The sequence below is a fragment of the Scaptodrosophila lebanonensis genome, unplaced genomic scaffold, assembly GCF_003285725.1.
Source record: "Scaptodrosophila lebanonensis strain 11010-0011.00,11010-0021.00 unplaced genomic scaffold, SlebRS2 tig00000053-arrow-pilon, whole genome shotgun sequence".
NCBI lineage: Eukaryota > Metazoa > Arthropoda > Insecta > Diptera > Drosophilidae > Scaptodrosophila > Scaptodrosophila lebanonensis.
This window is the reverse complement of record NW_022060548.1, coordinates 4,153,875-4,179,435: the sequence shown is the minus strand read 5'-3', so window position 1 is coordinate 4,179,435 and position 25,561 is coordinate 4,153,875. Positions and strand designations below refer to the sequence as shown.

The following is a 25,561-nucleotide window of genomic DNA, read 5'->3' as shown; positions in this document are numbered from 1 at the left end:
TAAACTATGCGGATTCGGCAAAAACTGGCCAACACTTGGCTAGGTCTTAGCCCAAAAGGCTAAAACGGCCAGAACAGACGCAGATAATGACAATGATGCCCGAATAGCCTAGCTAAGATGTTGATGTCGATGTCGATGGCTGCTCGTAAAGCGTAAATTTTTGTTTGCATTGTTTTCTGCTGCCTTCTTCGCATTACTGTTATTTTTGCTGTTGCCGCTGCTACTGCTGTTGTTATTGTTGTTGCTGGAGGGGTTGTTTAGGTTGTTGCTGTCTCCACTTTTTTCTCAGCTGCGTTCGCTTTTACGCTAGTCTTTTTACGATGCCACGCGGCTCGCGGCAAACGCAGCAGCAACAACAACGCTGGCTTGCCATATTCACCACAGTTGTAAAATTTGTTGTCGTATGTAGGTCAGAACAGGCGCTGCGGAGGGCAGGACTACGGTGGCGGTAACATGTGCGCGCACCCACCGGATACGATTCGTGTGTGCGTTTTGTTTTGAAACAGCAAAGCCTTCCGAAGGCAATGCGAGAGCGAGAAAAAGCTTTTGGGCAGAGTTGTCAGCTAAACTGAAAGGAATTATCATTATCATCATTTTAAAAGCATAGAACAAATATCCATCTCATTAATTGATACTAAACTAATACGCACAATAAAAATGCAATAAATATAAATTGGTTGTTTAAATGTATCCATTTGCGTTCAAAACAATATTGCTCTAAAATAATTTTAGTTTACAACAATTATTTTTATTTGGAAAAATCTTTTCTCATATTCGATAAATCTTTCAAAATTTGTTAAGCTTATTATAAAGTTCGAGTGGCTTTAAAGATATTCACACCACATTTACAGTATAAGTCTAATTCATCTCAAAACAAGCTTAATTTAACTATAATTTTTTCAAATTGAAAATTTCTATACTTAAATATTTTTGTAATTTTCACTTCTTAAAATTCACCACCTGGAAAAATACTTGTATCTACTACATACAGCTATAGAACTACAATTCTGCTTTCCAATGCAATACCTTTAATCATTTTCTTCGGGAATGGTTCATTTTTAATAAAATAAAAAAAGTTATTAGTTTCTCTCAGTGCATCGCACATAGCTGAGAAAGCTTTCGGCATTCTCTGCCAGCCAACCAACCAACCCCCGGCACAACATACACCTGTAAATATTTGTATCCTTTTGTGGACCGAAGCGTCCTGGGGTGGCAGGGGGCGGTACAAGCCTGCCAGCCTGCCAGCCAGCATGTCTGTGGTGAATTCACGAGTGCGGCCTATAAAAGCAAAGAACAAATGGGCGCACAGCTCAGTGCAGACTCAACGAAGCAACGTGCAACAGCAAAAATCAAAGCAAAAAACAAACTGTCGAAACATATAGAAAAAACCATTAATATTTATAATCAAATAAGTGAAAAAAATGAACAAAACAAAAAGCAAAAAATTTTTCAAAATAAATTAAATTTAATTTACATTTAAAATTGAGAACTCGAGAAGAAAAATTATTACACAAGCAAACTTTTTATGTGAAGTAGAAGAGGCAAAGGAACCCAAGAGTGAGAAAAAGTAAACATTTGGAGCATGTGAGTCGAAGGAAGTCTTGTGGCGACTCTGCCGCCTGATCTGTGTGTGCAAAAGTGTGTGTATTTGAAGTGTAAAATGTAACTGTTAGCTGACATACCGCACACACACACACAAACAAACTATAGCAAACATAAATAAAAGAACATATAGTATAAGGCACGTCTCCAGCAAACTGAAGCAACAGTCCAAGCAACGGATCGAGTCTCAGACCAAGCCATAACCCACAGCCCGCATCTTGTTGTTGTCGGGTAAGTTTCCAAATCCAAATATGCACCCCATAAGTAGGAAGTCAAGCGGAGTTAAAAGGATTTCATCTGGCGCTTTATGCAAAATTTGCGTACGGCCGCTATGTTTTGAAACACGGCGAAAAGTTTAGCGACGGCTTTTCCCGATGTGCCGCGGAAAAGTATGTGTGCTCTTGTGTGTGGCTTTTGAAATACATTAGAGAAGTTTTAATTGCTTTATTTAATTAATTTCTGTTATTTGTGAGACTGACAATGAATAAATGGCCACTTGATGAGTGTCTGATTAAAGCCAAAACCATTTATTTATCTGCTTTCGGCCCAAGAACCCAGTTTGTGATTGAGTTGAAAAAGCTGAGGATGGGAAAGGTAGAGTAGAAGTTGAGTTCCAGGACCTTAATGAGTTAAGTAAAAAAGGTTTGACAAAAATTGAATTAAGCAACAAATAGCAAGAGACTTAAGTGTTCTGTATTGTTGTGCCATTAACAATGGAAATCAATCCAGACATGGATGTAATTGAAATGACAGCGTTGGCAGAAGATAAATAAAATTATTTGGTAGAGAGTTAAATAGATCTGGCAATTGGAAGAATTTTATTTAAAGCTGGATATCATGAAATTAGCTAATAAAAAATTTCACTTTTAATTAAAATAAAAAAAATGTTTTCATTCAGAAAAAAATACCCGTATTCGGAAAATCATCTTTAAAACACAAGTTAACTAAATCACACTTTTATGAAAACAAGTGTTCCCTTAATTAATCATATATTTCTAAATATCGGAAATGATTTGTTTTTCCGCTTTTCCAAATTTAAGAAAAGAAAACTTTGAAAATTTGCAAATGGGGTTGCAATTTTTAATTATATCTGAAAAGTACAATTTTTTTCTAAGTATTAGTGCTAAAAATTTAACAAATTATAGATCGCTACAAAAAGTAAATTTTTCAGAATTTTTACTAAACCATATATTTTTTTATTTTAATTATTCTCAATTAATGAACACCGTTTTTACTAAATATCAGTAACAAACAATAGCTACAGACTAAAATCATTTTCTAGTGAGGGACTTAAATTTTGTATAATATCTGTAATAAATACCTATTATAAAGAATACATAACATAGTTTAAATGTAATTAAAACCATTTATTTGAGTTCAAAATAATGGTAATAATAAACGCATTATTTCATAATACTTACTTTCATTTTTTAATAGCTTTTTGCTAAATTTGCCAAGATATTACTTACTAATAGGCTTAAGTACAAAACATTTTTTTACAAATTAAAATTAAAGGTCCTTTATGATTTTGTGCTCTCCTTAATAACTTCATTTTGAATTTGAATATAATAACTAATTATAATAACTAACTATAATAATTATTGTTTTGAAATTCTTCTTCCAAGCTGGACAATGTACATTTTATTTACACTTAAAGCATAATTTATTGATTCACACAACTCATGAATCAATCGTTGAAGCAAACAAGGGCAACAACATTTCACTTAATTGAATAATAAAGTGTGCGATATCGAATGTATTTCTAAGGAAGAGAGAATTTCAAATTTGTTATAACAACGCAACTTTATGTGAAAAATATCCAAAAGCAGGGAAACTTTTGCAATTACAACACACGCACACACACATTGCAATATCTGCTCCACAATTTTGTGAGGGCTTCCTCGGAACAAAATTGAAGCACACTGACCTTTTTTTGTATTGTCTGGTTGCTTGTCCTTGCCCTTAATGGGGAAAGTAGTACTTTGTGGCTAATTACCGAGGCACACACACACACTAATACTCGTGTGCACAACAACATATGTGGCGTCGATTTAATGGCGAACAATGGTGCAGGAAGGCGTGTTGTCGACGGGCGGCAAACAATCAGCTAAAGTGACATTTATACCAAGATAATTACACGAAATTGTATGCACACACACAAAGACTCACACCCGCACAAAAGGCACAAAGAGGCAAGTGCAAAAAGAAAGAAACAAGTCCATATGTGTATACTATAGATGGGTATAGTCAACAATAGCACACCGACAAAACATGGCCAAAACATAGGAAAAATGATACAGCTACTCTCGTAGTCTAGCAAATGCGACAATAAGCTCTGCTCGCATGCTCAGTATTTGTTGTTCCCCTGATAATAGACTGGGTCTGAATACAGCCAGCATAATGGCATGTTCTTTTTTTCTATGAGTCGCTCTAAGCACAATTGGCATTGCCTAAGAAAAACAGTGGTGTCGGAAAGACACTATATTTAATATTGTTTACTTGACTTCCGTTTTGTATAATTTTAGAAAGTTCTGCATTCAAAAGAGTTCTTAAAAGATGTTGCTTATTATGTAAAATCTACACAAGTCTAATATTAAAATGCTAAAAATCGTGAGATCAGTTCAAAGAAATTGTAAACAAGAAATTTGATATTCTAGATTTCTGTTTTGTAAGTGGATACTTTCAGATTATATATTGTATTGAAATGATGAAATAAATGTTTCTCGAGCTACATATTTATCTGAAAATTGAAAATGTGACAACTGACTTAAAACCATTTTTGTATTGATATTCTCCTAATAATCATTTTTTAAGAATTTAACATTCAGTATTTCGGTATCTTGTTCCTTATTAACAATACAATTTTTTAAAATTGCTCAAAACAAAGTTAAATAACATTGTCGATTCAACAAAAATTTAAATCAAATGAAAATTTATCTTTTGCAATTCTAAACGTTTGCTGCGAAATTGTTAATGTGAAACAACAAACCAATGTATCAACAGCTTCGTTGCATTTCTCTTTTTTGCATTTTAAAGGCAAAATACGTTGTTTGAATCAATTATTACTTAATTTCATAAAAAAATTATAATAATAAAGTAGAATCGAAGAAATGAGACATTTCTTTAATCTTCAGCTCTCACCTTTTCTTGAAATGTCTGGAAATTAAAAATTATAATAATACATATATCTATCCAAATATCTCGCTTATTTCTACAAATTCGGTTTTCTTTCACTTTTTTTTTAAAACATGATGTTAGGACATCTTAATATTTAGAGTAAAGAATTAAACTACAAGGGACAGTTTAAAGCGGAAAAAATTATGCAGAAGAGGCCATAAAGCTTAATTACTTATACTTATTTTAATACTGTTCAAACTTATACAAGTTTTTTTACTATTTATAAATTATATATTATTTATATGCAAATATGTAGAGTATATACGTGTATATCTATTATTGAATCTAATGATTAGGCGAGCAATTCTTTCTGCAACCAATTCAATTTTTTCTATTTGGTGTCCTTGTAAAACTGTAGTTGAGAAGTGCCAGGGAACTAAATCGATTTTAAATTATCTCAAAACATAAATACTTAAAGGTATCCCTTTTCCTTTGCGCCATATAAATAGTTTTTAGCTAATTATTCAAGAAAATAATTAAGCCTCATTAGCATAACATTTTTATCTAAAACAAGTAACTCCTAAACAGTTCTAACCGTATATGAGTGACTCGGGCTGTCCAGTTTTTACGTGTCCGGAATTTTACGGACAAGGCTTATGCGCGTGTATGTCCAGTTACCATATTCGAGAATGGCCCATGCCCCACATTTTGCCTGTTTGGCACACGTGTGTGTCCATCTCAACTCATTTCATCTCGAACTGGGCACGGCATGTGCGTGTGCTCATGCTGTTATCCTGCGGTTCAGATACGTGCAAATGTTCACTGTACATAGTCTGTGCCAAAAAAAATGTACATGTCACCATACGCGCTATATTTTATCCAGGTGTTTCTCTTTGCCAGGGCGATTAAGTCCTCACATGGCCGTCGGCCTGTGGTTGTCGATGTCTACTTGATAATCCTTTTATGTATATATAAACACGTATGTGTGTGCGTGTGTCTGTTGTGCGTTGAAAAACAAATGTACACAAGTTTCAAATTCCTAAACATATTTTTGCAAATAAGAGACATATTCGTTCGACAAATGAAAATTGAAAAAAGCTTGTTTTTAATCTGCTGTCCGGAAAAATGTAATTTACGTCGCATGCTGACCATCGAAAAATGGTTATGCACTGAACCACTAACCATACAACATATAGATGCGTCATTTCATACAACGAAAACGTCCCATCAAAATTGTTAGCGACAGCTCCCATAGCTGTTCGGGTATTTGCCGAATGGGAGCTGTCGCACTTCGGCTAACCCGACTGGGAGCTGTCGCATTCGTGCTCTCTGTGAGCGAATTTCATTTCATTCGCAGAGAGGCAGTCAACAGAGACGGTCGGTTCACGCCGCTTATGCTCTTTGTATGTGTGCGTGCACATATATACATGTATATGTTTATATGTATTTGTGCATTTGGTCTTTTGCTGTTTGCGAGCAGCAGCTTCAATTTCGTTTTCAGATTTTACCTGCTACATGGGCATGAGAATTTCATACACTATTGCCATATTTCTGTCGCAATGTATTTTGGGATGCGTATGCAAGTGAAGTTTGTCAATGGTGTATGGGTTTCTCATAATGCCGATAAAAGCACACATACATACAATTACATACATATGTATGTATGTGTGCAAATGTTGTGTTCATATGCAGACACTTCATATATGAACGCGTGGCAGTAGCCTTGACATTGTCATGACCTGCCTCAACTTATATTTATGCACAAGCAATTTTGTTGATAGACTTTCTTATTTTTGTTTGACTTGCATATTAATTATAAAATATTTGGTAAAAATGTCAGTTGGCATTTAAATCAAATTAATTCAAAAATATTAGTTTAAAAATATTTTATTTTATTTATGTTCTTGGTAAAAATGTCGGTTGGCAAATTAGCCGATATTTAATATGGAAATAAGTACATTTAAGGGTCGCAAAATGTGGTAAAATTTGTAAAACAAGTGTAATTAAATAAATAAAAATACATATATGTTTATATGTATGTAGGTACATCTTTTGATAATTTAATATATATTGTTTTTTTTTTTAATTCGCCGCTCAAATTTGTTACCGATCTAATATTGTATATGAGCAAACATATTACATCGGTATCCAGGGAACACCACGTGGAGGCCATCAACATTTTAATGGGGTCGTAAATTAATAGGACCTTTGAGTCGACTTGAAATGACTTAATTTCAAAAATGCATAACATTATAATTACTGTAAGTATTTGAAATTAAGTCAAATCCATGTTCCCCACTTAATATTACCTTATTTAGTGTATTAACTAAATATAAATATTTAATATTTGCTATTATTTAAACATAAAGTAAGAAAAAATTCTACTGCTTAATTATTTTTAATTTATTTAAAGCTACCCTGGAGTTCTTACTACCAGCAATCCCATCTGTTATCCATTTACATATATACACGGCAGCTCCACATCAATTGCAAATGCACACACTTGTTTTATAGCTTCGCGCGCTTTTCTCATAGTTCTCATATTATGATTGGATTTATATTTATGAACACAGCAGCCTTTTTGCTTTTACATATCGTACCGAAATTAAGGCAATGTGATTTAATTGCATTTTAATTGGGTGTACTTAAACTTTTTTTATCCACTGTATGTCCGTATATGTAACTATTAGAAAAGCGCGCGAAGCTATAAAACAAGTGTGTGCATTTGCAATTGATGTGGAGCTGCCGTGTATATATGTAAATGGATAACAGATGGGATTGCTGGTAGTAAGAACTCCAGGGTAGCTTTAAATAAATTAAAAATAATTAAGCAGTAGAATTTTTTCTTACTTTATGTTTAAATAATAGCAAATATTAAATATTTATATTTAGTTAATACACTAAATAAGGTAATATTAAGTGGGGAACATGGATTTGACTTAATTTCAAATACTTACAGTAATTATAATGTTATGCATTTTTGAAATTAAGTCATTTCAAGTCGACTCAAAGGTCCTATTAATTTACGACCCCATTAAAATGTTGATGGCCTCCACGTGGTGTTCCCTGGATACCGATGTAATATGTTTGCTCATATACAATATTAGATCGGTAACAAATTTGAGCGGCGAATTAAAAAAAAAAACAATATATATTAAATTATCAAAAGATGTACCTACATACATATAAACATATATGTATTTTTATTTATTTAATTACACTTGTTTTACAAATTTTACCACATTTTGCGACCCTTAAATGTACTTATTTCCATATTAAATATCGGCTAATTTGCCAACCGACATTTTTACCAAGAACATAAATAAAATAAAATATTTTTAAACTAATATTTTTGAATTAATTTGATTTAAATGCCAACTGACATTTTTACCAAATATTTTATAATTAATATGCAAGTCAAACAAAAATAAGAAAGTCTATCAACAAAATTGCTTGTGCATAAATATAAGTTGAGGCAGGTCATGACAATGTCAAGGCTACTGCCACGCGTTCATATATGAAGTGTCTGCATATGAACACAACATTTGCACACATACATACATATGTATGTAATTGTATGTATGTGTGCTTTTATCGGCATTATGAGAAACCCATACACCATTGACAAACTTCACTTGCATACGCATCCCAAAATACATTGCGACAGAAATATGGCAATAGTGTATGAAATTCTCATGCCCATGTAGCAGGTAAAATCTGAAAACGAAATTGAAGCTGCTGCTCGCAAACAGCAAAAGACCAAATGCACAAATACATATAAACATATACATGTATATATGTGCACGCACACATACAAAGAGCATAAGCGGCGTGAACCGACCGTCTCTGTTGACTGCCTCTCTGCGAATGAAATGAAATTCGCTCACAGAGAGCACGAATGCGACAGCTCCCAGTCGGGTTAGCCGAAGTGCGACAGCTCCCATTCGGCAAATACCCGAACAGCTATGGGAGCTGTCGCTAACAATTTTGATGGGACGTTTTCGTTGTATGAAATGACGCATCTATATGTTGTATGGTTAGTGACTGAACTCTAAGCTGTTGGCAACAATTAAGCCCCAAGCAGATGGAGGAGTTTTCGTTGTGAATGACAAATTCTAAAGAAGAGCAACATTATTGTTTTTTTTTTTTTCATTTATTTTTGACTATTTAGACCAGTGACCAGTGATTTAGAATGTTTTATGTTCAAAAACAAGAGAGAACGCTACAGTCGAGCAAGCCCGACAGTGTAATACCCTGTACCCAGGTAAACTTCCGTCACTGAGTTATATGCGCCCATAGCAGCAGCATAAAGAGGAAGAAGAAGAGCGAACTTGTTGCTGCAGTTTGGGGGGGTTGTACTGGTGAGAATTTGTTTTGCTAATAACTTTTCTTAGAATTGACCGAATTTGATAAAATTTTAAACAACAGTAGATAATTGTATAGAAATTATGTGTGCAAAGTTTGGTTTAGGTAGCATTTGAAATGTGGACGCTATTGACGAAATTCTGTAGCGGGGGAAGGGGGGGAAAATTAAAAAAAAAAAAATAAACTCGTCCTTACTCGGACCTAGGAGAATCTGGATGCCAACTTTGGTTATTCTAGCTTTAATAGTTTCCGAGATCCTTGCGTTCATCCAGACGGACGGACAGACGGACAGACGGACGGACATGTCTAGATCGATTTCTCTCGTCATGCTGATCAAGAATATATATACTTTATGGGGTCGGAGATGCTTCCTTCTGTATGTTACATACTTTGCACAAACCTAATATACCCTTTTTACCCTACGGGTACAGGGTATAAAAATAAAAGATATTATTTATATCAAATACAAATATTTCAATTATATTCTAACTCAACAAATGACTTTCTTTCCACTTTCTTACCACTACTAAACAGCTGTTTATATTTAGTAAATAAATTAAATTAATACTATTTTTAACTGAATGAAGTAATGAATACATACAACATGTAAAAAACATAACTGAGGGCCTTAGGACCTTAGCAGTAAAAAATAGAAGAAGCAGTTTGAGATTTCCTATTCAGACTTTATTTATTCCACTCCTTTACACTCCTAATACCATATTCTAATAATAGGACTCCTAACTGTAGTAAAAGCAATAAAAAAAACTGGTTGTGCTACATTGGCATCATCCTATTACTCAATAGAAAAGTGTATTCAATTCAAAATTTTAACTTTCTTTTAACACAACCTCGACCCTCGCCCAAATGTGTGTATTCAATTGTGGGAATGTATTCCAAGCTCATTCATTTTCTGGGCACATCTGCTCGTGAATTCATATATTGTAAATAAATGTGAGCCCGAATTTGAAAACCATTGATATTTAATCATCGTTTAATTTAATAGCATTAGGCATGTTGGGTAAATGTTTGCCCAACAAATTATCAAGTTTATTCAGCCATCCATATGGCTTAAAAGTAATAAAATGGAATTCAAATTACATATTGTATTGAAATTTTATTTAGCGCACGAATAAATACACAACAATTTAAATTTAGGTTTGACAGTCAAACAAACCAAAGCAGAATTTCAGAAACGAAAATAGCAATTGTGGTTAAATAATTGCATTAAAAATACATGCTCTATATGTGGCGATCGGATGAAAATTTCGCAGTGAAGTTGGCAGCCAACATGAACATTCAATTATCTGAGTGGCATTAATATTATTGCAGGCAGTACTTTGACACTTTTCTGCTGTAGCTGTCAACCACTCCGCTCGAAATGCTGGTTAAGTTTTCATAACATTTGCGGTTGCAAAATGGAAGCGTGTTCGCTGCCTTTCCTAAAATTAGCCATCAAGGTCAGCACTAAAGTAGCCCACAATGGAGGTCACCCGAAGACAGAAGGTGTGGAAATTGTTAGTGCCTCTGCCTGCCCACAAAATGACTATACAAGGTCCAATATATGAAAATGCCGTCTTGCATTTCGTACTGCGTTCTTGCATAACCAAATGTAAAATGTAAAATGCAAGCTTGTCGAAATGCGTGCGGTTTACGGTGCGTATGCGCAATTTGCAAGGCAGCCACTTAACGCAGCCTCACTTCGTGTCTATCTGAGAATGGCAGCCTGTGTGTGTACGTGTATGTGTATATGTATGTGGGTGCTTAGGAACTAAGTCAAGCATTCAACGTGCTGACTTGTATTTAACAGGAATTATTTGCAACTCAGCGCACACTCATTAAATGAAAACTGAATGCGACGACTGCTGCAACAAAACCAAACCGCAAACGACTGCATAAACATTTATAAAATGTTTTCAAATTCATGAATGCAAAGTAAGACCCGCATAGACAATTAACTGGAATAACAATTCATTGCAATTCCATTTGACTATTCAATATCTATGATGCCAAATGACCAAAGAGTCAATATTATATTATAGTTGCAATATACAATATTCTTTTAAAAAATATAGAAATTTTCGATAAAAGTAATTTTGTTATATACCAACAAAAAATTTTTTTAATAAATTTTTGCTGAAATATCTCTTATTTTTCAATAATATTCATTTTAATATGAACGTCACGGTATGTGGTGAATCAATATTGGAATCGGAGTTTATTAAAAATTTTAGCAATTGAATCAATTGCTATACAAAAACTGTCCTTCCATTTGGCAGAAACACACATACATATATTAAAGTCCTTATTTACTTTCCTTTGAAATTGCAATTTTTTCAGTGAATCAAATAATAAAATTTTCATGTCAACGAAACATCCCTTTTTATACCCTGTACCCGTAGGGTAAACAGGGTATATTAGGTTTGTGCAAAGTATGTAACATACAGATTCTTGATCAGCATGACGAGAGAAATCGATCTAGACATGTCCGTCCGTCTGTCCGTCTGTCCGTCCGTCTGGATGAACGCGAGGATCTCAGAAACTATAAAAGCTAAAATAACCAAAGTTGGCATCCAGATTCTCCTAGGTCCGAGTAAGGACGAGTTTATTTTTTTTTTTTTCATTTTCCCCCCCTTCCCCCGCTACAGAATTTCGTCAATAGCGTCCACATTTCAAATGCTACCTAAACCAAACTTTGCACACACAATTCATATATAATTGTCTACTGGTGTTCAAAATTCGGTCAATTCTAAGAAAAGTTATTAGCGAAACAAATTCTCGCCAGTACAACCCCCACAAACTGCAGCAACAAGTTCGCTCTTCTTCTTCCTCTTTTTGCTGCTGCTATGGGCGCATATAACTCAGTGACGGAAGTTTACCTGGGTACAGGGTATTACACTGTCGGGCTTGCTCGACTGTAGCGTTCTCTCTTGTTTTTGCATACAAATTCATAAATATGTGATGATGCCAAACTGTTCGTAATGGAGTCGGTGTTTGGCAATAAATTGCATTTATAAAGAAATGAAATAACAAGAAAGGAATGCTAAAGTCGAGCAGGCTCAACTCTTAAATACCCTGTACCACCCCACAAAAAAGTAATTAAATTAATTTAATTAAATTAATTAATTAATTTAATTTAATTAATTAACTAAATTAATTTAATTAATTAACTAAATTAAATATAAAATATTCCATGCATGCATACATACATTTACATTTACATCAGAATCGTGCCTTATGCGTGTTTGTGTACTTGTACATATGTATGTATGTGTGCATTGGGCCTGGTTATATGGCTATAACTTTCTTTCCGATCATTCTATCATAATGAGACTTGGTATACATTATATAATATAATAACTAACCTAATGTGACTACCAAATTTGAGTTCAAAATTCCAAGAATTACGGGAGTTATAGAAAATCGTTAATAGGGTGGAGTGGGGGGTGGATCAGAAAAAATGATCAAACTCGCCCTTTCTCGGTCTCAGGAGAATCTGTATACCAAGTTTGGTTATTCTAGCTCTTATACTTTCGGAGATCCTTGCGTTCATACAGACAGACAGACGGACAGACAGACGGACAGACGGACATGGTTATATCGACTCGGCTTGTCATGCTGATCAAGAATATATATACTTTGTGGGGTCTACCAAGCTTCCTTCTGTGTGTTCCATGTGCACTCGCACAAAACTAATATACCCTTGTACCCTTTGGGTACAGGGTATAAAAATAAAGTGCTAGTGTAGCCTGTGGTGCCAGACAAACAACACCCTTGTTGGCAATTGCCATTCCATTTGATCAGAGTTGTTATTAAAAATTTTAACATCGCGTCAATGACTACGCTACGTGTACTAAAATCGTTCGCCAGACTCTGCTCTTTCCTTTGAAATCTGCCATATTTCGAATGAATTTAAAACAAGCTTTCTGCAGAACTCAGTAAATCCTGCGTCGTATATTCTCACTAAAAAATGCGATTTTCCTCTTTATTTTTTACGTCTGTTTTCAATGCAATTCACTAAAAAGTGTTCCGAGTACAAATGCCTGAATACGAAAAAGTAAAAGCATACAATCAATTAAATTTCAAGCTAGCGCTTTGCATATTTCTGGCTTTCTCCTCTGACTCTTGCAATATTTCCAATCAATTCAAAGAAAGCAGCAAAAAAAAAAGAACTGGTCGGCTGCGAAACACAGTTAATTGGTACCTCGTACGTTTCCACTAATAATTAAAGATGGATCAAAAAAAAAAAAAAATAACGTTTGTACTCCCAAAAACAAGGTTCTACCGTTTTTTAGGCATACTTTTTAAAATTCTGCTTAAAATGTTTTCAAAAAGTGACTTGGATTTGTCCACATATGAATACACGATGCTTACATCTGTCGACCCTTCAGCCAACTGACAACAACATACGCAAACATTTGGCTATGTACGAATATATAGAGCGATTTTCATTTGCCAGACACAGCTGTGACTGCATAATTTGTCTGAATGAATTTGACAATTCAAACAAGGCAAGAAATGGGCAGCAGCACAAATATGTAGATATGGGAGCATGCTTACTTAATTTATGACAAGAAAAGAACTTAGTCACACTTGTGTGTATGTCTGTGTGTATGATTTTGAAAGTCACGTGCGTAAAAAAGATCAACATTTTCCATAAAATTTTGCAGTTTCTTTTTTTGATGTGGGTTTTATATACAGGGAAGGGCTGTCCGTTTTTCAGGACGCATTGATGTAACACAAAAGAGTAGACCACATGTTACTCACAGCTTGTTGATATGCCGCAATAAATTTTAATTAATTCCAGTGAAATGCCTCAAACAAAATAACTGTAGTACATCGAAATAAATGTGTTTATAAGGCAAGCAGAAAAATATACATAACAAAAGGAATTGCAAAAAAATAAAGCTTAACGCTTGCGTTTGAAGTGTTTTTCTGTTCCAAAAGTATTATAAAAGCTCTACTGTTTCCTGTATACAAGATGTAAGTTTAAATTAATGCGACGGAAAGGAAGGTAAAAGCCAAGAAGAACTAAACTTGCAAATTATTAAATTGAGCCCACAAATCAGGTAAATGAAAAGCTACGAAAATATCAATTTTTACATATGTTAGCTGTTAGTTCAACAACTACTAGAATTTACTTTAACAACGAATTTGAGGACAAGCAGCTTACCTGCTTTCCAAAAATGAATGAATAAATGACACAATTGAATACAATGTCATTCAATATCAATAATCTATCAAACCAAATCAACTTCAATATGTGACGATGCCAAAATAATTTACTCTGTTTTGTGAAAAGAATTAAATGTAAAAGAGATTAAAGTAAAAGAGCATTAATTGTTGTTAAAAGAATAGTCTAAAAAACAATGCAAATATAATCCCATAATCTAAAGCAACTGACATCGGAATTGCTGCACAATGTCCTTCGAATATTTGAGCTGGCAATCAACTTCAATGTACTCTCTAAACAAAGCGCAAACAAATCCTATACAAATTCAACATGCACGCGCACAATAAACTGTGTCCTTCCAATTGAAAGGCAAACAAATATGAAATTCATAAAAAGAAGGCAAATAAACAAAAGGCGAAACTTATGCCGCATCAAAATACAAAAACCTTCAAAGTCAACAACACATGCACATGCTCATCATCCTCAAAACCATCATCATCATCAACACCATTATCACGTTGTATACAGCACATAGAGATATACAACCTAGGACATTCAAGGATTTTATTCCTTTCACGTGCAACAAATGAACAAGTTCATTAAGTGCACGACGACTACTCGAGTGGGAGACAAAAACTACCGCTGTATGTCAAAGAGGGGCGCACAGTGGGAAAGCAAATATAATACGCTGGCACTACTCAAGCTGAAATTAAGTTTATAAGTGAGTAAGATGGTAGTGTATAGTATGCAAAGCACAAACACATATTTCTACTGGCGATTAAACTAATGGCAGCTGCTGTTCGATCGAGCAGCCAAAGTCCATGGGAAATACTCTGTTCAATGGATGTCATGTGTCAGTATGTCTTTGAGAATGCTACGCATGTGTTGCTTTCCCTATTCTAAGAGAGCGTTGACATTTCATTTTCCTGCCGCTTTTTTACACTCCCCATATTTCCGTTTTCTTGAAATGAGCCGCACTTGTGATGCTGTTGCTGCTGCTCAAGAAGGCAGACCACTCACCCAGCCAACCAGCCATCCGGCCAGCCGGCCAGCCAGTCATTCACGCAGCTAGTCAGCTACAGAATTGCGTCTTTTGTCTGACATTCGATTATGCCATGGCTGAATATGATGCGCAGAATAGCAACGGCAACAGCTTAGCAAGCAACAATTTTAATGAGCACCAACAGCAATGACAGCAATTGATTGACATGGATAGCAGTAGCAGTAGCAGCAGCAGCAGCGAGGAAATAGCAGCTGCACATAGCTCTTAAGCAAGTTATTCTGTCAAATTCATCTATTCAACTAATTTAGTCTCATAGCTGCCACTATATTATGTAATCAAATAATGAACTGGGAGATAAATTAACAACGTCTTTGAAGTTTGGTAAATCTTTAATTCATCTTTCTCTATTTTAAGCAAACTGGGCCACTTTAAATATGTTGAAGTGTGTAACTGTTGAAGAAACTAATTCCTACAATAAATGTATTTGATAGCCAGATAAATAATTACCATTTAAAATGCTGGTTTTGGAAAGCCCAACAAAAAACTTACACGTAGGAGACCAAATAATGTTTGATTACTAAAATAGCAATATTTTTATTAAGATAATCAACTAAACAGAGAAAACAGAGATTGTATCTATCTGACTCTGATGCTATTATCCTAAAGATATTTTCAAAAACAAAATCAAACACTCATAAACATATAAATCCACCTTAGTCCTTCTGGGCTTTGTGCAAGCCATACTGTTATTACTCGATCACTAATTGCCTCAGATATTGGTTTTCTTGCCTTCTCAAGCTCGTGCAAATACTGTATTCTCGCACTTATTAAGAAAATCAACGATTTCTTATATTCCTTTAAACATTTAATAAATGCCAATCATCAACATCAATTCTTATTTTAAGTTATTGCTTTTGGGTTCAGGTTTTTGTAAATATCAAAATCAATATGTCAACACTGCAACGGCAGTGAAATTTCCAATAAACGAATGTTTTGTCGTTTGTTAAGTAAACAACAACAATACTCAAGCACTCACACACACACACAAACACACACACACGCTTAAACATTCAACTGGGCACCCAAATCAACACGTCACGTTTGGCTGCCAAAATGTCGCTGGCATTGTCATATAGGAGTACACACAAAACATGTTTTCACTTCCAGACACACCCAGATCCCCCCAATTGTTTGCTTCCGCTTGTATCCGAGCATACGAGGCCACATACATTTTAAGCTCCAATTGGAGATAACAGGGCGCAGGGCAACACCAAGAATCAAATCCATTTCTGTTCATAGTTCACAGCTATTGCTGTGTACTAATTTTGAGTTTTTAAAGTGAAGACTCTGTTCCCCATTGAAAAGATATCTAAAGTTTCAAAGCCTTGATTTTGCTGAGAATGTCATAAACCTTATTATGTTTTCCGTGTGATGAACTTTTATTGAAAAAACCATCTTTTTATAGATGATGAAAAATATTTAAACTGAATAAACGCCATGTGTAAGAATTATTAAAATTCAGAATAGATTTAGCAAATATTATCTTCTAACTAAATGACCCAAATTTTTGTTTGTTAAGAATATATATATATAAATAGCCTACATTTTAGAACATATTAAACATTTATATGTACTTTAGAATGAAAAAAAAAAAATGCTTAATAAATTGTCGAAGGCAACAATTGCAACCTTTTTTAAAGAACTAACTTTTAGAAAGTTCTGAACTCTGCAAACTAGTAGAAACTAGTGACCCAAATTTTTGTTTGTTAAGAATATATATATAAATAGCCTACATTATACAACATATTAAACATTTATACTTTGGAATGAAAAAATAATTGCTTAATAAAATGTCGAAGGCAACAATTGCGACCTTTTTTAAAGAACTAACTTTTAGAAAGTTCTGAACTCTGCAAACTAGTAGAAACTAATGGTGGAAACTAATACACAATAAATAGTTTTATAACTATAGTATTTCTATACCTGGTATAACATGAAAATTGAATGTTGGTTACAAATATAGGTTTAATTACAACTGTGTAGAGAAAAACCATTCGAAATACTCTTTTTCTTGAGAAAATTGTACCTAAAATTAAGCATAAATTGGGCAAATATTTTATGACAAAATAACAAAAATCCTTTCTTAAAAATATGTGAATTGCCTTAAACATTTATACTTTGGAGTAAAAAAGTAATTGCTCACCAATAAAATATCGAAAGCAAGAAAAGTTAACTTAATGTATAGTTCAAGAAATAATTTAATCAAAATTATTTTTCAGTAAAGCATTCTACAATAAAACCTGCTATAAAGTTGTTCATTTGACTTCGATGAGTAAACTATTAATAACTATTCTGAAATAAATTAATTAAAACTGATTTTTGCAAGTGCTTTTGAAAGTTCTGAACTTTGCAAACTAGTAGAAACTAATTGTGAATGAATATACACAATAAATAGTTTCATAACTATTTCAATACCTGGTATAACATGAAAATTGAATGTTTGCTCCAAATATAGATTTAATTATGAAACTGTGTATATCTCAGAACTCATCTCTTGCACTTCAAGAGCTTGCTGTCGGGTATTGCTATGCATTGAAGAACGGAACTGCGTACTACATGCGAGAACACACGACAAATTAGTGCGCCCCAGGCTTTAATAAGGCCCACAGAATAGGCAGTTGGTAGGCAGTAGGTCTTCTACGGAAATGAAACGCCTAGCACCACAAGATATTATGTAGAGGCGTGTTGAATGGTTTTGCGTTGGATTACGGGGTAGGGTGCCAGCAGCCATGCCAATTGACCGTTCACTTGGCACCGCCTGCCTTAATTTTCCGTTCGCATTATGTTTGGAGTTGTAATACGTGAGCAGACAGTGCTGACAGCGCCAACGTGGGGTATGTGTAATATTTCAAATAGGCATTAAATTGCTGCTGCTACTGGTGCTGCTGCAATGACAAAGTTTGCATTGTTTGCGTGCTTTCATTTCTTATTAAACCAAGCATATTTGTTGATGTTCATGTGTGTGTGTATTTATTTATTTATTTCTGAGGCAATCACATAAATACGACAAAAGTTTGCGTTTGACAGCTGCAGACATATCCCGACCCTCGGGCCGCTGTTCCCTACACATCCTTAAGTCACCTTAGCCAGGGGCTTTGTTTTCTTATTACGCGATACATGGAATTTCCGACCCCCGAAATCCCTGGACCGACTTAATTTTTCCCTCACTTGCTATTGGAATCATATTACAGGCAATGAAAGCTTCGGTTGATGTTATGGAAAAATGGTCATTCAAGTGTGAGACTTGCGAACGAATTTCAATTCAAGCGAGGAAATATCTTTCGATAGTTTGCGGCGAACTGTCGGATAACTAATAACGAGCAAGGTTTGAAAAGAGACATGTCGCTATTTTTATAACTTTTTTTAACGCAATAATCGTATTGATTTGGAGTGACACTCGTGGCTCACAGAAGAAAACACAATTGATTCGAATAAAATTATAAATATATAAATTGAATTGACAATTAGGTCGAAACTCTGGCTGATTTCAAATATGTAACGATATTGCATTTATTTAATGTTTCCTTTATCGAATGATAATGCGAGAAATCAACTAATATATACTAGTATAAAGATAATCGACTTTTAGATACTTTTAATTAATTTTAAAATAATCCAAACACAACTAGAGCGAGCAAGCATGTCATGCAATCAGGCATTCACATATCTAGACTCAAGTTTAATTCCATAAATATTATTTAAATATAAAAGCCCACAAATCCCCTAACCGGCGCTGCATCTTAGACCAGCTTACACACATGCTCATACGATCGCATTATGTATGTGCATGTTTAAACGAATGCATGCCAAAACGACACATGAAAGTTTCCAGGACGAGGACGACAGCGGCAGTCATGACGACGACGAGGACAATGAGGGCGACAACGTTGACTCATGCATTGCCTTTGCCTCAAGGGTGCATTAGGCTAACAAGCGTACTAAATGTACTACAAAAAAAAAACACCGACAACAACAAGCATGACAAGCACAACTATGACGATGGCGATGACGATGACGCGCTGCCAACATACGTGTGTATGTACATACGACGAAGAGTGTCAAGCGAATGTAGCACACGTCAATGTGAGGAGAGGGAAATAACCCACACAGCATATTTGTCTGAGAATTTTCCACACGCCATATTATTTTTTTATTATTTTTTAAAAGTTATATACCACGAAATTTAACAATGAATGATAAAAGAAAAATGAGTTGAAATGAAAATCCTTCGAATGTAACATATTTCAACCGAATGCACCCACTAGCAATTATAACATACAGATATGACAAGCCTGGTTTAGGCTTAACAATAAATCCTCGCTCCCGACGTACTCAATTTTGGGTTTCTTTGTATATATCAAATGGTGTTGTTAAAGTGTTAAAACTGAATGTACGGATTCAATGCTTGTGCTTAAGAAAAATTAATTTAAAAATAGTAAAAGCACTCATTCCGCAGCCAGATTTATTTTCCATTCAGAATCAACAACCGCAAAACTTAATTTCAATGCTATGTGGCTGGCGGGAAGACGCAATTTAGTTACTACCTGCTTGAGAAAATGCCCAGCGGAAATGCCAAACGCACACAAAGCTTCCGGTGCACTGAGTGGCAGCAGCACAGCAACAACAACAACAACAAGAAACCACCACAAACAACAACCACAGACAACATACATCTACATATAAGTATTTACACTTACAAGTATATTCGTGTAACTTTCAAGGTTGCTTTGTGGCTAGCGCTATTCAATTTTCTGTAGCATACTTGTGGGCGCCCATGAATGCATACGCACCGATGCCCAGCGAAAAGTTGAATTATGACTAGAAATTTAACGTTCACCATTTAAGCCTTAACCAATGACAGACGACAACGAGGACAATCTAATTGTGAGTTATTTGCGGATAAATTGACACATCATCTTGATTAATGGTCGCCTGAGTGGCGACCTCACAGCTTAGCTCGTCCACCAGCACTAAAATAGATTTGTGTGAACGCCAACAATAGCGATGTGAGCAGAAGAAACCAAGTTATACTTTACTATTTATGCAATAATATCATGTTTCTGTTCATTAAGTTGTGAAATGTAAATTATTAAGTTCAAAACATTTAAAGAACTGACAAGGAGCAAATTAAATTGGAAAATGTAATGATAAATAAAACTAGAATAGTGTCACCCAATGCCTCTTTGACAATAATTAAAATCAAAGCGATATACGATTTAATGTATGTATTGAAAACATAACATCAGATAATTACTTTCATATATAATACAAGTAATAGCAAATGGTTTAATGTACAAATATCCCAATGTGAGTGCATAATTTCAGTCAAAGATAGTTTACTTATTATTATTTATTTTATTTGTTTTTATTAATGCAACATTTTCATATACAATTTTTTATTCATAACGAGTTTAATATAAGTGTAAGCAATATCGGACACAAATGTTATTATACGACGGGCAAACATACCAATATAGCTAATAACTCCTGATCACGACTTTTCATAACTGAGAAGATCGTTGACGACTGACTGCTTAGACTGCTTATTATTTATTTTTTTTAATTTGTTTATACACTTGTATGTATATATACTTCAACACTCCCAGCTACTAATAATATTGTTACAAAAGCTTAAGAAAATGTTTTTAAAATAAAGTATTAGTTTGTTTTATTACAAAGCCTTAAGTCGATTATTCGAATATTAAAAATTCACCAGTTATAAAATATAAATCTAAAATTGCAGTCCGTCACGCTTTTTGTGACGCTTTCCTCTCTACACTATGTCTCAATGACAGTTAACCAAGAAAACACAGCTAAAATACAAACAGGTAACTGGAACATAAAAAGTCTGAACGTCATGCCGTTGGCCTGATGTAAGCGTCTGATATGCCACATTAGTGACGGCAAGCACAGCTGAGACCGACTGTGGCGTCTCAAAGGTCGTTGTCTTTCGTGCGTAACTCAAATTTATTGTAGCACATTAATTTTGCAATGCAGACGCAAAACAAGAGCCCGCACAAAAAGGCCACAAAACAGAAAACAATTATGAACCGCGACCTTTTTGTTAAGCCTCAACTAACAAAGGCCTCGCATATTTAAATTTATTGTAAGCATTTATTTTAATGAAATATATTTGTTCGCTCAAGAATTGGCTCAGGTACTGTGGCTTATGAATTTCTAATCAGCAGATCATTTTCTCTAAAAAAATAACATGGGTAAGGGGTATGTAAATTATTTGTACAATTGGCTGACAAAGCAATTAAAGCTGACTGCACACTTTTGGGGTTTGATTGCAAATAAGGTGTGTCTTTGTTTTACAAATGCGGGTCAAAGGTTTTCTTATGCTTATGCGCAATTGTGTTTACGGGGGGCAGTTGAAGAAATGACCTCTTGGCGTTGCTTTTTGTTAGAATCAAAACAAAAAGTTATTGTGCGATTTCTTTTTTTTTTTCTTAGAGTGTTCCTTCCTTGCTAAACAACAATTTGGCGAGCTAAATGGGAAGCTCAACTTTACTCGTGGGTTGTCTAGACAACGATAAAAACTTTTCAACTAAAATAAAATAGCTCGCAAGGTCTCAAATGTTTGCTAAGCTTCGCCAAGGATTTTGTTTCACCTCATACTTGTCATTGGACGAATGAATTTTTCCTTTCCCCAAAGAAGAAAGCACCTGGGCAGCTCACAGAATAAACCATTTAGATAGCTAATGTACCATGCAAAGAAATAAGATATTTATTAATTACTTACTCTCTTTCCCTCTTTGTTCTATTTGCAGGTATGTGTACCAATATCTGTTTATATTTTGCTTGAATCTATTTGTGTAAGTAAAATTACTTCTCCAGCGGGGCTTCCTTGAATGCTATTATTGATGATATAAACTGAAAGGATATTTCAGTTTATATATTCTTCTTGTATTTTGTTGCTGTTTAAATACCTACAATTTTCATACTTTTTCTATTTAAAAACAAAATTGAACCATTTTTCACCCCAAGCTCAAAGATGCGTGAAATTCTCTGTAGGAAAGAAAAAAAAGGAAAAGGGACTTACCTTAGGCCACATGCCCATCCTTTTATATTCATTGGGCCAGGGATGCGCTCGTGCAGCAGTTAAATTGTTCAGCCAAACGCATAAAAAAGGTTGCTAATGTGGCAGACATTTTGACGCTGGCAATTGGTTTAAGAAAAGGCCACAAAGAAAAGGGGCGCCAATAATACTTTCAACTCAATAATGTCGCTCCTGGCGTTGAACATTAATGAGGAAACGTGTCAGCCGTTGAACAAAGTTAACTAAAAGCCTATACTTTTAAGTGTTTTCTCCGTTGTTCTTATTGCTGTTGTTGACAGGCGCAAATTTTGTCACAAATTTCCGGCTAAATGTTGCTAATGGCAATGCCCAATGGCCGAGACATCACAGCTGGTGTCGAGCAACAGACAATTGAGCTGTGGTGATTGCCTACAAGGAACTTCAAAGGACTAGCACCAGTTTACAGAACATTTTACATTCCACATTTTAAGTTGGATAATACCGTCCTTTTCTTATTTCATCTACAGATAGGAATTGTCCCCATCTTATTTATTTATTTATTTATCTATTTATGTCAACAAATATTGACTGTTGACATAGGAGGAAAATATATAAAGATTATAAAAATAATCTTATAAGCTAGAAAATCCTAAGAAGGAGAAATATAATAAATAAGCCAAAATAACATTATCTCATATTTCACTAACATCATCAATGAATACGATTTGTGGCATATTAACAAATACAGCGCAAACATATTAGTAAAACAAACAAAGCTAATAGTTGAATATCTTCCTCTTAGTCTAGAATTTTTACTCAATTTCTCACTTACCTATTTACTAACTAAATTACTTGCTTCTTACTTAAAATATCAATAACGGATCTAGTTGAATCCCAAATAGAATACAAAGTTGAAAACTCAGAACTTATAAGAACTTCTTGATGTAATTTTTATAATTTTCCTTCGTTTTGCTATCCACATTCAAAAACTGCAACCAGGATTCAAGAATTCAAATAAGAAAACAAACACACAACTTACAAAAAATGCTCAACCAATTTTGGAGAAATTCGCGATAATTTTGAAATTTGACAAAGTTCCATTTCCCCGCAATCAAGCTGTACATCTCCCCAGCTTAGAAGAGCTGAATGGTGCTTGCTGTTAACATACAACGAGTAAATTATTGACAGGGGGAGTGCTGAAAACATTAAATGTTTACTGTGAAATTTAAGCTATTGATTTAATGTTTGGCCAAATTGGGCTGTTAGCACTCTAATGTGTCAATTATACGCCTGTCTGGATGTGCCTGACAACTTGACAATGCGTGCTTCGCTCAGCGTGCACTTTATTTGAGTTATTTATTAATGCGAGGCGAAACATTTTGGCCAACAATTTTCTTTTTGTGGCTGCTTTTGTTCTTTCTTGACGTTTTGATTGAGCTCTTTCGATCAATCAAATTTTGAGGCAATGCTGCCAGTTTCGTAGTCAGATCATAAAGATGAAGAGAAAACAAATATGGGCAGTCTATTAACGGCTGATTTTCTAATCCCATTATTTTGTTTCGTACTTCGAATTGTTTCTAACCAAAAAATGCAATAAACGAAAAGTTTTCACTTTTCGACCTCCTCCTCGTATAGTGTTTACAGCTAACCTGAAGTGAGCAAACAATTTTCGTTGTGTACAACATGTACAAAGTGTAATGAAAAAGTGCCAAACTTTACGCAGCGCATAAATAAATGGCAATAGAAAACAAAACAGAAATGGGCTTGAAAACTCATTTAAATAAGCAGTAGTACCACCATAAACAACTTTTAATTAATTTCGTAGTTTGTTTAGTGCTTACGTAAACATTATAATGACAACTTATCTATTATTCATTAGTTGCTACCCATTTAATTGCAAAAGCGATAGGCTGCGCAAGCATCACAGTTTATTTGTAATTTATTTGGTGTCCCTCGCAAAGCCAAGCAGACCAAAAAAACGTTAACACCTATGCTAGAGCTTTGGGCTCACTCTTAAGCCCTTTGCACGTCCCACAAATTTCAATCTCGACGCGATTATGGCGTTCATAAAAAAGAAAGGCCTCCAAAGGTGTTGGCAGCCGTCAAAGGAGCGTGATTTTTAATATCGATGTGAAGCACTAAGGTCACTTGTTGGTTTTTGGATTTGTGGTTACCATGACGTGAAAACCTATAGGTTGGGGATTTACATAAATATAAATCTTACAGAAGGCATTAAAAATGCGTTGCTCGCTACGTCTCGTACTCTGCCTGTAGCCATTAGTTAGAGGCTTATGACCAAGTCTTAACGCTCCTTGTTTGCGTGCGGATCCCGTGTTTGGGCTTATGTAGTTTTGATGACTTTGCCAAAAGGGCCAAGCCGCTTTTATGCATATTTTATGAATATTAATTTGCACTACTGCGGTAAGTAGCAATCGTTAGAATTGGCTAAGTGCCAGCTAAGCGTTTTATAGCTCTGCAAACTCATAAAACATGCAGGCGGGGAGATAAAATAAATACTCAAATAGCTGCTTATCTGGCCAATATGTTGTTGGATTTGTTTCAATAAATGAGATACAAGGCTGCAAGGCTGAAACGTATGTAGTTCATGGAGGGGTGGATACATGTAAGATGGGAAGGCAGGATAGTGAGAATGACGGAACACCTAGAAGCAGCATCGCCATCAGTACTCGGTACTCATTTTGGTTTTAAGCAGTCAGTAGAAATGTACTTAGTTGTCAGCCGCACTACATTACATTATATTCCTATTTTAAACTATATAATATATCTTGGTATCGTTATCAATAATAAACATTGTATGATACACAAGATCACATACATAATCCTTTTTATTTAAAAATAAAAAACTATGTATGACAAAGAAAAGACACATTATAAAGGAACTAAGATTTCTATCAAAAAATAATATAAACATATAATAACAAAAATCCAACTCAAACTAAATATAAAACATATATTTTTTCACAAAAAATAGTCAATCGTCAAAAACTCGAGCAGCGACGATGTTTTTTACACAATGAATCGATGTTTTTCGATGTCTTTTTACCTGCGATGCATCGTCGATCTATCGATGTTTGTCCAGACGTCAAACATTTTTTATAAACCTTTTATTTGTATTGTAATTCTTTGACATTTTTATTTAAATGTGTATTTTATTATACAAACTTTAGATCATTAAGCACTTGATCTTGATTTTGATTTGTAA

The 25,561-nt window shown here is 34.5% G+C and overlaps 1 protein-coding gene across 4 annotated transcripts in view; it reads left to right on the top strand.

Moving 5' to 3' along the window:
• Window positions 1–1,607: 1,607 nt before the first annotated feature.
• LOC115623425 (diacylglycerol kinase eta) overlaps window positions 1,608–25,561 on the top strand; it is a 63,033-nt gene continuing 39,079 nt past the window's right edge. For all 4 annotated transcript variants that reach the window (XM_030517752.1, XM_030517753.1, XM_030517751.1 and 1 more), the window contains exon 1: window positions 1,608–1,833. The gene's annotated coding sequence lies outside the window, so the exon portion shown is untranslated. The remainder of the gene's footprint in view (window positions 1,834–25,561) is intronic.